Source organism: Prionailurus bengalensis, chromosome F2 (genome assembly GCF_016509475.1).
Source record: "Prionailurus bengalensis isolate Pbe53 chromosome F2, Fcat_Pben_1.1_paternal_pri, whole genome shotgun sequence".
Taxonomy (NCBI): Eukaryota; Metazoa; Chordata; class Mammalia; order Carnivora; family Felidae; genus Prionailurus; species Prionailurus bengalensis.
Genome location: NC_057353.1, coordinates 5033450 through 5046614, shown reverse-complemented (window position 1 = coordinate 5046614; position 13165 = coordinate 5033450). Strand labels below are relative to the sequence as shown.

General features: G+C 40.6%; 1 protein-coding gene across 10 annotated transcripts in view; it reads left to right on the top strand.

Annotated features, from left to right (window-relative positions):
• Positions 1-13165, top strand: part of ST18 (ST18 C2H2C-type zinc finger transcription factor) — a 142543-nt gene that overhangs the window by 17376 nt on the left and 112002 nt on the right. For 7 of the 10 annotated variants that reach the window (XM_043601059.1, XM_043601058.1, XM_043601055.1 and 4 more), the window contains exon 3: positions 5062-5104. The gene's annotated coding sequence lies outside the window, so the exon portion shown is untranslated. Of the gene's footprint in view, positions 1-5058; positions 5105-13165 lie in introns of all 10 variants that reach the window. The other 3 variants (XM_043601056.1, XM_043601053.1, XM_043601054.1) reach the window with 1 other exon arrangement.

Below are 13165 nucleotides of genomic sequence, written 5' to 3'. Positions count from 1 at the left end.
CAATGATGTCAACCTCCCTAGGTCGTTGTGAGGTTTAGATAAGATAACAGAAACAGAAACTGCCTAGTCTGGTGCCTGAATCAGTGTCGACGCACAAATTAATGGCAGCGATAGCTGAAAGCCTCATCTGGGTTTTGTTTTTACCTTTCCCCTCCTAAATGCATTTCACTCAAAGCATCATCTACTTCTTTCTGTCCTCCCCACCTCCAGTATTGTAATTCGAGATCAGTGTGCCTCATAGAACATTCATTTATATTTTCATGGTCAATATTATGTTTCTTTCATTATCTTATTATTTTATGGTTTTTAATAACTGCTGTGTGTACTCTTTTTAGGCATTTGTAATGTGCTACTCTTGTAATTTTAACATGTGGTTCAACTGGCAGTGGCGTTTCTTAAATTTCAATACCCCCTTCCCTTTGTGTCGAATCTCTAGTTTTGTGTGTTAAAGATGTAGTAGTATTACATGTGCTTTTTGTCCATTTTTTAATTTGTCAGATTAATCTCAATTTGGAAGCAAACTGTTTGTAAGATTATTGTTTTCTTCTTTTGAGGTTTATTTATTTTGAGAGGGGGTGTGTGCATGAGCAGGGAGGGCCAGAGAGAAGGACAAAGAGAATCCCAAGCAAGGTGCATGTCCAATGCAGAGTCCAACGTGGGGCTCGATCCTGTGACCATGAGATCAGGACCAGAGTTGGATGCTTAACTGACTGAGCCACCCAGGTGCCCCTAAGATCATTATTTTCTACTTCACTAGTCATCAGATACACCGTCAATAATTCAATAATCTACTTTAGAGAATTGCATCTATTACTCTTAGCTAATCTAAACGTGTGCTTTCACCAGCACAGCTTTTTGCTACACTGTATGGCTATTTTCATGGCTCATCTCTAAATACTACATTCATTGTTTTCCTAAAATCCCTATCACAGAGGCAGTGACTTCAGTATAGTTCCTGTTTTCTTAATTAGTCCCATGGTACTCAGTCAGCATTCTTGTTGAGTATCTTTTCTATGAAGGGAAGCCAAAGGGAGGTTGTCCTTGCCCTGCAGGAGCGTCTTGTCTAGAGCAGATGACGTACATGTCAACAGTGACTCGTCCTGGTGGGCCAGGTGCTGTGATAGGTGTAGGCGAAGCTTCCTATGGGAACGCGGAGCCAGACCTGAAGCAGGAGGTCTTAACAAGATGGAAGGAAACCCATACAAGTTCCTCTGACGTAGAGCCTACGTTTCACGAGCACTCTTATCATTCGCGATGACAACACATTGTGTCTGTGAGGTCTCTAAAAGCAGGGATCCCATAGTTCTTCCAAGACACTTTCTTCCCGCACACGCTTTTTTGGGAAAAATGTAAGGTGGCCCCAAAATATGTAACCTGTTACCTCTGACAGCAAACTAAGGTCAGATTCCCTCACTAGTCTGCCACAGCTAATGAAACACTGTAATAGGGAGAAACCGATTGGCCAATGAAAACCAACAAAAATAACAGACTGGAACTGGATAAGCATAGGACAAAATGCCTGCTGTGAACTGTACTAACCTCTGATTAATCACAGGAGGCAACTATAAAACCAGATGTTCAAATGACCAAAGGCACGTATTTAGTCGGATTCATTGTAACCCTTAAAAACCATCCAAGGAGAAAGACCAGTTAGGAGCTTGATAGTCACATGCAGGTTCAGCCCATGACAACAGTGTGTATTTTCATTCTAAATGGGTATGATTGTGAGTGCTTTACTCCAACTATACATGCTGCTGTTTGTGCTTTTGGAGGAGAGTTCTCATCAGAGCCATCAGGTGATTCCCCCATGTTACCAAGAAATAAACTCGACACCCACATCTCCTCAAAGATTTTCATTTTATTGCCTCTCTGATTTGTACAATGGATATATCTGTTCTATTAGTGTGGCACACACCATATATCCCTCTCTACTTACCTGTTGACGTAAAACTCTACCTGTTGACGTAAATGTTTTCCCTCTCATCTCCGGGAAGGTTTGAGTAAATAAGTTAATGAACTTATTAAATAATACCGTTCTATATCAAGAGGGTTGGTTACACTGATATTAATCCAATTCCTTATTTGTGACATTATCATTTTCTTGCATTTAGATGAGATTGATACTTTTATTTATTTATTTATTTATTTATTTATTTATTTATTTTTAATGTTGATTTACTTTTGAGAGACAGAGACAGGACAGAGATAGAGCACGAGCACAAGAGGGGCAGAGAGAAAAGGAGACACAAAATCCAAAGCAGGCTCCAGGCTCTGAGCTGTCAGCACAGAGCCCCATGAGGGGCTCGGACCGTGATAACATGACCTGAGCCAAAGTCAGATGGTCAACTGACTGAGCCACCCAGGAGCTCTGAGATTGATACTTTTAAAGTAGCTTCATTAAAAAAAAAAAACACAAACATCAGTGAGATAGCAAACCCCAATGAGTGATGGCAAGGATTCAGAAGGGGCATTGATTCTTTTTAAAATCTTTCTCCTGTGCTTACTGATATTTCTTACATTGTGCCATTGTCTCCCAGCTTTACCAGAGTATAATTTAATAAGTTCATGTTTCAGGATACTGAGTAGTTTTTCCTGGCCTGAATAAATCAATGCGGAAGCATCTAACTTCTGCTCAGTGAGAAACTTGGGGTTTGGGCGACTCACCTTTCTCTCTTTACTAAATCACATTCAGCAATGTTTCGTTCCATAATTTACCTTATTATCAACTGGTTGTATTCTCCTCTTCCTAAAACATGTATTTTTATGAATGATGTTGCAAAATGCCCTTTTAAGAGCTTTATCACTGAGATATTTACATGAACAGAAATGCAAATGTATTTTTAGTATTAGACTAAAAGGTTTTTTTTTATCTTTCAAGATTTCAGGATAGTGTGTTCCTCAAAATAGCAATGATCGAAAAAGAACACTTCATATGGTGTATATAAGAAACTTGTTGTACCCATTAGAAATTGTCAGAATTTACTAAGGCTGGTAAAACGTTGAAGTCTCAAAGAAATTTGCATCATTGCTTGACATTAAAATTTGTTTTTATGATATAATTTTTGATTAATTCATTCCCATATTTTATTTGCTTTTGGCAAGTTTAACTATTGTGCAGTCTTAGACTCATAATCTGTGAGCTTACATTTGATAATGGCACCTGTAATGAAGAAGTACTTAATTGCCGTTTCTTTCTTGACATGAATGGCTTCCTCTGAAGGGAAGATCACGTTCAATAAGCTATAAAGTGGTTCTCAGAACACGTTTCAGAACATTCACGTTTTCTCTGTTTCTTCCTATCATAAACTATTAAGAACAGAGCAAGTAAACACCTCTAGAATAGAGTGGAAGTGCTTCTGTTCCGTGTAGAGTATTTTGCCTTTGGGGATTAGGATTCTTCAGTGCATTTAATAGTGACTAAGGCAGTGCTTCTCAGCATGTGATCGACAAACCATCAACACCTGCATCATCTGGGCACTTGTTAGAAACGTATATTCTCAGGCCCCGCTCCAGAGTACTGAATCGGTAGCCTGTGCTTTAACAAGCCCTCCAGGTGATTCTGACACCGGCTGAAGTTTAAGAACCGCTGCTGTGACACTCCACTATTCAAAGTGCAGTCCTGGAAGCACCTGGACCCTCATTAGAAATGCAGGACATCAGGGTGTCAGAATCAGGACCCGCATTTTAACAAGGTGTCCAGGTGATCCTTATGCATATTAAAATCTGACAGCCACTGATCTAAGGGTTAAAGCAGGAAACTTACCAGTGGGAGCGTGTCCTCTCTTCTGAGGCATTTTGGAGGCTGTCAAAATGGACCTCAGTAGATACTTTACGTTTTATGTTGCCTCTCAGTTCCCTCTGGAATTAAAAAGGGGGAAGAGATGTGTGAGCCGCTTGGCTGCGATGTTCAAAAATACATAAAGGCACACTGTGTCTACATTATGAGATGGAGAACAGAACCATTATCTGGGTAGCAGAGCTATTATCTGTGTGATAAATCATATGTGTGTATAAATGTATGTACATGCACACATGCCTGTATACATATCACGCGATGACCTAGAAATATTAGGTGAAGGCCTAGTTTTCAGGTCTAAAGTTCTCTGAAAATTCAGTTTTCTCATTCACTTTTGATGTGCAGATAAATCTATGTTTTCTGTCCTTTTGTTTTTGTTTCGCATCTTTTTATCTTAGATTACCTTTGACCTTCTAGGAATCTTTTTAGAAAGTCTTCTTACCAGTCAAGGAAGTTGCGAACTTTCAAGGCTCCGTCTCATCCCCATAGGGTCATTGTCACGGTGCTAGGGAATATCCGTGAGACAAAACTACGCGTGGGGGTGACGAAGTTTGCCTCTTTCCAAGGATCTGGCCTTTTACACAGACCGCTGGTGAATCCAGTGGCCTGGGAGGACAAGAACAGTGGACCCAGAAAAATCTTACTTGTAAAAACATGTCTTTAGCGTGGAAAACGCATGAAAATTAAAGGAGTAAAAAAAAAGATCCTTTGAAGTCTTTGCACAACAAACACCCCCGTATGTAAATAGGACTGTCACTCGGTGTTTGTCCACAACTAGAGCTCCAGATGAACCAGTGTAGTGCGCGGTGACAGGAACAGCTGACTCATTAGCAGAGAGCAGTGAAAGGTAATTAACCCTGGGAAAAGTACAGCTGCCGTGCGGGCTGTTCCTTTCTGTAGGATCTGATTAGAAATTAGTGTTAAACCACTGATTCTTTTTTTTTAAAGACTTTCACTCTCAGGTGTGTCCCTAGAAAAGGTTCTCAAATGTATTTATATACAAAAGAGCTCAAACCTAAAAAGCATTTTCTGAAAATAGCAGACACCTGTTTTTCTTGTCGAGAGGGAGTTCTTTTGAATGAATACTGTGTTTGATGATTCAAGATTGGTAGTATCCCCACCCATACTCTAATAGTCAGTATGTAAATCACTCAAAAGGATTGTTTTATATAGTTAATAAGCTGTAGATAATTGCCATTTAATTAAGTTTTCTCTCTCTTTTTTTCTCTTTCCATTTTTCCTCTGTCGACGCTTCTCATCAGTAGCAATGGAAACTCTCCAGTTCAAATCCAATGAATATTAGGGAAGGTAAGTGAAGACTATTTAAAAATAAACTTTGCCCTCAAAGAGAAGAGATTCCCAACTTTTCACCAGCCTTCAAAAACTTGAGAAATTCAGGAACTTCGTTTTAGCGGACAACCAAAGATACTCCGTTTTGCTAATGTTGGTATCATCATGGTAATTTGTGTTATATTCTTTTTTTTTTTTTGAGGGTGCATACACCTACTCATCCTGATTGTGACTTCGCATGGCTCATATGAAGAGCATTAAATCTTTAACACAGTCAGAATTCATGTAGGTAGCTAAAAAACGTGGTAGACAGAATAATGCCCCCCCTCCCCCCGCCCACAAAAGATGTCTGTGTCCCGGTTCCTGAACCCTGTGGATACGTTACGTTATGTGTTAGGAGGAGGGTGATGAAATGAAGAATTTAACGATGGCGAGATTATGCTGAATTATCCAGGTAGGCCCAATTAATCATATGTTCCGTAAGAGAAGGGTAGGGGAATGAGTCAGGGAGATGCCACATAAGAAAAACTCAACTCAACCCACCAATGCTGGCTTTGGAGACAGAGGAACACAGCCATGAGCCAAGGAATTCAGCCACCTCTAGAAGCTGAAAACGGAACGGCTCTCAGTTTACAGCCAGCAAGGAAACAGGGACCTCAGTCCTGTAACAGCAAGGAACTGGAGTCTGCCAACCGCCCAAATGAGCAAGGAAATGAATTTTTTCCTGCAGCCTCCAGAAAGGAGTGCAGCATGATTTGATTTGAGCCTAGTGAGACTGTACCAGACGGTGGGCCTGCAGAGCTGCAAGAGGACATACCTGCATTGTTTTAGGTCCATAGGGTTTTAGAAAATTTGTTACAGCAGCAATAGAAAACTAATACAGAAGAGAAGCCAACCGAGAGATGGGATGTCTTTTACAGCCGGCAATATAAATCCCGTGAAGAATTTCCTGTGTGTGAATGGAGAGGAGAAAGATCCCTCAAGAGGCTAAGACGGGTGGTCTTTAGGAACTGGAATATTCATTTTGTAGATCCTAATGACGGTTGCCATCAACTCTAAGATTTCTGTCTTCTGCTTTGCAACCCTCCTCCCCGCCATAGACACACACAAAAAGTCTTCACATGATACTTTTGTAAAACACGGCGCCTGTATCATTCCAAGTGCCAGTGAGTGCCTAGCTTCGTTGGAATGGTCAGTGAGTCTGTGTTTAACTGAACAAAGGCAAAAGGAGTGGAAAGTCGGGGGACGGAAGGCCAGGTCCCTTAGCTGACTTGAGAGTCCCTAAGTAGGCTGAGCCTAGTGCTTAGCAGGAGATGGTGATCATGGGGAGCCTGGTTCTACCCCCGGCTACCTGTGTGAGCACCGCTGGGTAGGGCAGCGCGTTCACCTGGTTTCCTTACGTCACGTGTAAAATGGACAACACCGCCTCAGAGGCACATCGTGCCGACTAAGGAAAAGGGCGAGTGAGTACTTACCCTAGTGCCTGTCACGTGATAAGAGTTCAGGGAGGGTGAGCTAAATTTATTTAGAAACACCGTGTCACTTCACTATTTTGATTAAAAAAAAAAAAAGTAGATGGGACGCCTGGGTGGCTCAGGTCATGATCTCGCAATTTGTGGGTTCGAGCCCCGCGTCGGACTCTGTGCTGACAGCTCAGAGCCTGGAGCCTGCTTTGGATTCTGTCTCTCCCTCTCTCTCTCTGCCCCTCCCCTGCTCATGCTCTGCCTGTCTCTGTCTCTCAACAATAAACATTAAAAAAAAAAAATTTTTTTTAAGTAGATTACTTTTGTCTTTCCTCATGGCTAATGCCATTTTCTCTCCAACACACAAGTGATCAGGTTGGAGTGTATGGGGAGACGTTGCTTCAAACAAAATGTTTGAGCGCTTAATAGTCAGGTTTTTCTGTCACATGGTGAATAAGAAAAGTGAGAAATAAAAGCCGGAAACTGGAAATAGTTTACAAAAATTAGAGATCTTCCTAGATGGTCTTCTTGACAAATTTGGAAAAATAAGACTATCTTCTAATTTTACCTTTGGCTTTTATTCCCATAAGAGGGTCAATTTAAATCACAAACTATAACTTTTCATGTAAATTAGATAAAAGTAGACATTGGGGAAACCTGACCATAAATTCTGTTACATTTCGTGCCTGCTCTTGTTTGAATTTTTCGGGAGCTGACATTTTCAACGTGAGGGAAGACAAAATTATAAAATCTCCTTAGCTGGGAGAGCAATCAGAAAAAATCTAGAGAGTTCCGGATGCTTTGTGTCTGGGATGTTTTGTATTCAAATACAATTAATGAAGTATTATCTCAAGCATCTGAAGAATATTCTTTTTGATTTAACTCAGTAATCGTCTCCTGAGTACCTACGCCGGCCGCAGCATTATGTTGCAATGAAAGGTCAACAGAACACAGCCTCTCACTTCCATGAGCTTAGACCGACGCAGAGAAGGTCAAAGGGACATGAGTGAGATAATATTAGACCCAACGGACAAATCGAGATGAAGGTGCCATCAAAACACTGTTGGGATGCAGAATTCTCTGAGATGCTGTCACTCGATCCACTACACGAGCGACAAATCCCTTTTTTGCAGACAGATTTTATAGTTCTGACACTAAAGGGGACAGTTCCTTTGAAAGTTACAGATGAAATGAACAGATTCTAAACATTTAATTGTAGCTATTTAATTTTGACCATTTAGTCTTCTTTGACCCTTGTGTAACTATATTATAAAGTTATGGCTGTAATACATTGTTTAGCCAGGCCAAGTACAATGTCAACTATTTGTATCTTTTCAATTGGCCTTTGGGGACATTTATTTATTTTAGTCAAAGTTCTCTGAATCTCTCTAGGGATGAATTCTTCAGGAAACATCATTTTCGAGAAGCTTATCCAGTTTGGTCCCATTGTGCCCTCTGCCTCCCTCCATAATCATGCTTGCCACATCTCACTGGAATCCTCAATTTGCTTGTTTGTACTCGTGAGGACAAGAGTTGTGCTTTATCTGTCCCTTCACGCTGACTGTTGCGTATGGGGCAATCCATCGGTTGGTGCTCAAGAATTGTGTATTAAGCCAATAATAAGTAAATTTTTCCAGGAGAAATATACTTATATTAAAAGAATCTGTATTCAACTAAACACTGCACTGAGAATAAGACCCAAGGATCATTCTTCAAAAATCCAGTGCCCCACAGGCCTCAACAATTGAGGGTCATGTCACTTGCTCTGTAGATTTCAGTAGATTTTCCCATTCCATATTTCATAGTCAGATAATAAAGATAAATGACTCTATCCTTTTCATTTAAATGTACAGAATGTGGTGAAGATATTAGTGATAAATAGTTACTGTTGGGAAAAACAGCAGACTTGTGGGGAAAAATTCTTTAAACATCTCTTAAAAATGGATCAGGAAAATGGAACATGTCTAAGCATTATTATAGAGCATAGTGTATAGCAATCTATGTAATCAAATAGATTAAGTAGAGAAAATTTCCTTCCCATAACATAAAGGGAATTTTTGAATCAACAAGTGCCCTTTGAACTTTATTAAAAATGTTTTGACCTTGTAAGGTTGTTTAGTGTGGGCTCACCCAAAATAGCACCTTTAGTTGCAACACAAGCCTTGAAGTTAAGTGGTTAGTTTAATAAAACAGAGTTTCCATAGTTACCACAGGAGAACAGAGGATAACTTTTATTTCTCTGGCAGTCAGGAAGGAGCTTTAGAAAAAAGATTAAGCGAACAGATCCAAGCAGGTTCATTATGTGGGGTTCACACCTGATTGGCTTTTTGAAAGAGGAAACTCTTGATATAACAGGAAATTAAAGTTTTTGCCACTAAAATTAAGAAATGTGAACACCCCCTTTGGGCATTTGCAACTTGATTTTGAGTCAGAAGGAAAGCTAGTTTAAGAAGATATCTCCACGAGATGCAGTTTTGCTCACAGCGTCGCATGAATAAACCGTGCCACAAACAAGTGGTTAAAAAAGCCCCTCTAGAAGACAGCGATGCCTTGTTCTACATGACAGATCAGACAACCGTGGGGCGAACATTTTGTTGAAAGGCCCGATGGAGGGCAGGTGGACGTCCATGCTGGCGAAGATGCCTCCCTTGCCAGCTTCATTGTTTTCTCAGCTTCGCCTTGAGACGCGCTGTCTCCTAGAGCTAACGGAGGTCGCTTTCCGTGTTGTCCTCTGCTGTGTCTCAGCCGAGGAGTTCTTCCCGGTTGACTGTTGAGAAACAAAATGATGTGGTTCCACGGATCTCACCTTCAGCTCCTGAGCCTTTAAAGCAGCAGTGATTAACAGGACTTTTACAAAGTTTCTGTGTAGTTACAAGGACAGTTTCAATCTTCTGTCATTTTTTTGCATTAGCTATGATTATGCTTTTACCACAAAAATGCATTTGTTTTAAAGGTAACAATACAGACTAGGAGAATAGCTTATGTTTCATCTATATTTATCAGCACTCACTGTACATTTGTGTCTTCATTACCAGGAAATATTAAGGGACATTGTGCCATCTATTCCTGTTTACAGTTTATTATGCAGAGATAGGAAACACTTAGCATGTAAAATGAATGTAGAAATTATTCCTGGATAGAAACACGGACATTTCCCACTCGTTGGCTCTTTCTCCTCCATCACCGGATCAGAGTGTAATTGTCAGTAATCAGGCCTGCTTGCTGCTGATAAAACCACTCTGAATGCTAGCAGCCTTCTTTGTGTGATGACTCAATTATTCCAGAAGTGCCTCATCAAATCTGCCCCATCAGCTGGGCTAATAAATAAGGAGAAGAAACTGGCCCCCCAAAGCAAATTATAAATCCATTTGCATTAACCATTTCGCTGGTCCATGATCTAGGCAGAAATAAGCATGGCACATTGTGTTAAGCTTATTTGAATATGTTTATAATGTTTACAGCATGCAACTTTTTTTTTCCCACAAGGTGTTGGAATTATCAGTCATGAATGGCATCTAAATGCAGTTATGTTAATTGCAGCAAGGCTTTAAGTATCTTCGAGGGCTATTTTGTTACTTAAATCAGGTGAAAGTGAAATCTTCTTGCAGGGAGAAATATGGGTGTTGCACAAGTTATTGGCATTGCTTTCCAGTTTCAGGAGAAAAGGCTTGTGTTTAATTTTTGCAGGTACTGGAAGGACAAATACAAATACTATAATGACTGCTGGTACAAGTACAATTACTTTATATCTATCACAGTGGAAACCAGAAGTGATTTTGATGCTCTGTATGACTTCAGCAATTTGCAAAGCAAAAATTGCATTTTCTGGGAGGAGATCAGAGTTGCCATAGCACTCCTTGGACTTAAAATTCCTTGAAAGATTCTAGAGGGCGGAGATATCAAAAAGCCAGGCAAACCAGTAAAAATCAGTTAAATCCACTCATGGAAATGTTGTACACTGACAGATCTTATTTTTATTCTTTTAAAATGACAAACTACGCTGAGTGACAGGAAGGCCTTTTTATAGTTGAACTTCAGTAATCCGTCAGGGAAGGAAAAAATGTTCAAAATGGATCACGAAAGGCAATTTGGTTGCTAATATCAAAGAATTAGTCTTGCTGAATACGTAAGGATTTAAAATCCAGACATTCTCCCTAAAAGTGAGTGACACCGTTGACCCACTTTGCAGTGGGGGCTGGTCCCTCTGCAGAGTAGCTCCCCATTTGCTGAAGCTCTTTCCGCCACCCCTACTATGATCAGGAGCTGAAGAGGGGTTGATGGTAAAAGGAAAGCTGGTGGCCAATAAACAGTATTTATCTTTGCCTAAAACAACTTAGACGAAACTCACTGCCCCTCTTCATTTGCTCCAGCCAGTGAAGCATATCCTCTAATCTCAACCTAGAGAGCCAAACAGAAAGAAGTCGCCTTTGATGGCGTGAATATACGGTGGCGATAGGCTGACATAATTTTTGGGTATTGATTTGGAAATATATAATCTGTGACTATGATGGAAAAGCCAGTTGTATAGCTCATTGGTTAGACATTCCAAAATAAGGGCTTTGGAGTTTCATTAGATATTTAATGAAGCTACAGGGCGAATAGGAAAACAAGGAATTTGTCTAGGGAACCCTATCATTCAGATTTCTACAGAATTTGACTCTGAGTTAAATTATCATGCTGATTCGTATAAACATACACCTGGAAACTTAGGACTGTGAAGGATATTTGCCTTAGGGTTCAAAAAAAATGAACTGAGCCAGGATACCCTCCCTCCCCCCAACCCCACTTTCTCATCATTCCCCCTAGTGAACAATCGGTAAAGACTTGAATCTTTGAAAAGCGATTTAGGGGATTAAAGCTATTAGAAGTTGTGCAGACACGGCCTCAAATGATGGCAGTGCTGAGGTGAATATGCTGGCATCCTTCTGGTTTTATTTTACTGCTGGAGACACTAAGAGTGGTCTGTCTCTGCAGCTTATATTAACATTCCAAACTTCCGAGAGGACCCGGCCGTGCGTTTCCATCCCGAGTGAAATACAGCGGTCTGGTTCCATCACGCAGCAAATTCCAAACAGAAATGGGCGGAGGTGGTGAGCTCCTATTATATTAGTTAGTACTTGTAGGGCTACAAGTGTAATAGGCCTTTCATATTAAATCTATTGGCCCTGCCATCAGATTTTTCACTTTAGTTGGGAGTTTTTGTGGGTGTGTGTGTGTTTTTAATATTACGTGTTTTGTTGTTGTTGTTGTTGTTGTTTTTAACCATAAGCCAACGTGTGGTTCTCTGCTTAAGGATACAGTGGGCATATACATCGTATTACTTTAGGTCATTCACTCCCTCACTCCCCCCACCCCGACCACCTTTAAAATATAATCTGATATACCCTTTGAAAAAAACCACAGAGCAGATCCATTCTATCATATCGTTGGTTGAAGGGACCGTCTTTTTCAGAAGCAAGTATTCAGCCATGAAGCAGCTGTAAAGAACTAAGAGGCCCTAATTATTGGCATATAGTAAAGCAGACAAATGAAATACTTTGTGATGACTCCATTTAACAAGTAAAGCCACGTCTTAATTAGAGAGCACATTTAAGGACTCTGTAGCCCATTAGGCTACGATCCCTTTGGTGCTCAGCATGTAGTTTCACCTTTTAAGATTGGGTTTCATAAAAATCTGAGCTTTAATGGAAAAGTGTTCATCCTGGTAGGGGGATAGAACTAACTGTGTTGCGAGTCGTGGGAAGTTGGTCAAGATGCCAGGCCTTAAGTTCACTGTTCCACAATGTCTATTTCCTATGCACATATGAGTTAGTCCTCAAGTTTTACAAAATGGTTTAAGAGCAGCGAAAGAGATTGAAGTATGGCAATTGATAAAAATTTTGTGGTTTTTGAATAAGGTATCTCCCTGATGTAACAATAGGACACTCTTAAGGAACAGAAGGAACCGATTTCAGTGGAAGATTCCTTTTAGCATCAGCCACCAGCGTGTTTCTATGAGCGGGTGGGTGGAGTTATGAATGATAGGCACGTGCACTGGGGAGCCTCTGAAAGGCTCGAATTTCCCATTTGTATTTGGGCGTACCTGGACTTCTCCAGCCCTTTTGTGTCAAACCGTATTCCTAAACTTATATTTTGTTGGTGCCCTCCGTGCACCTCTCCAAGTCGATCTCAGCTGTGCTGCCTTAACTCTCCTCCCCAGGGAGGGGAGAGACAGCAGATGGGGTTAGGGCAGAGGGCTGATGCATCTGACAGCAAACGGCCGGGTTGTTGAGTGGAAGCTGCGAGCGTCAGGAAGCTACTTTTCCCCTGAGAACCAACTAACCACTGAAGAAAGTTGAAAATGAGCCCTTTGAGAAACGCTATTAAAAGTAGTAAAAAATTGCAATTGTGCAGATGATGTGCTGCTGTGTGCTTATTCGGATGCTAATGAGTTTGACATTAGGGAACTCACAGGGTTTACAGCTACTCCCTTATGTGATTCAGTTCTTTATTGGCAATCTTTGAGAAAATAAATGGAAAATGTATTGCTAATAAATACATAACACGATAGGGTATTAGACAAAAAGCCATTACTTTCAGGATTTAGAAAGAGCTTTGCTCACCAGTGTGACTGTTT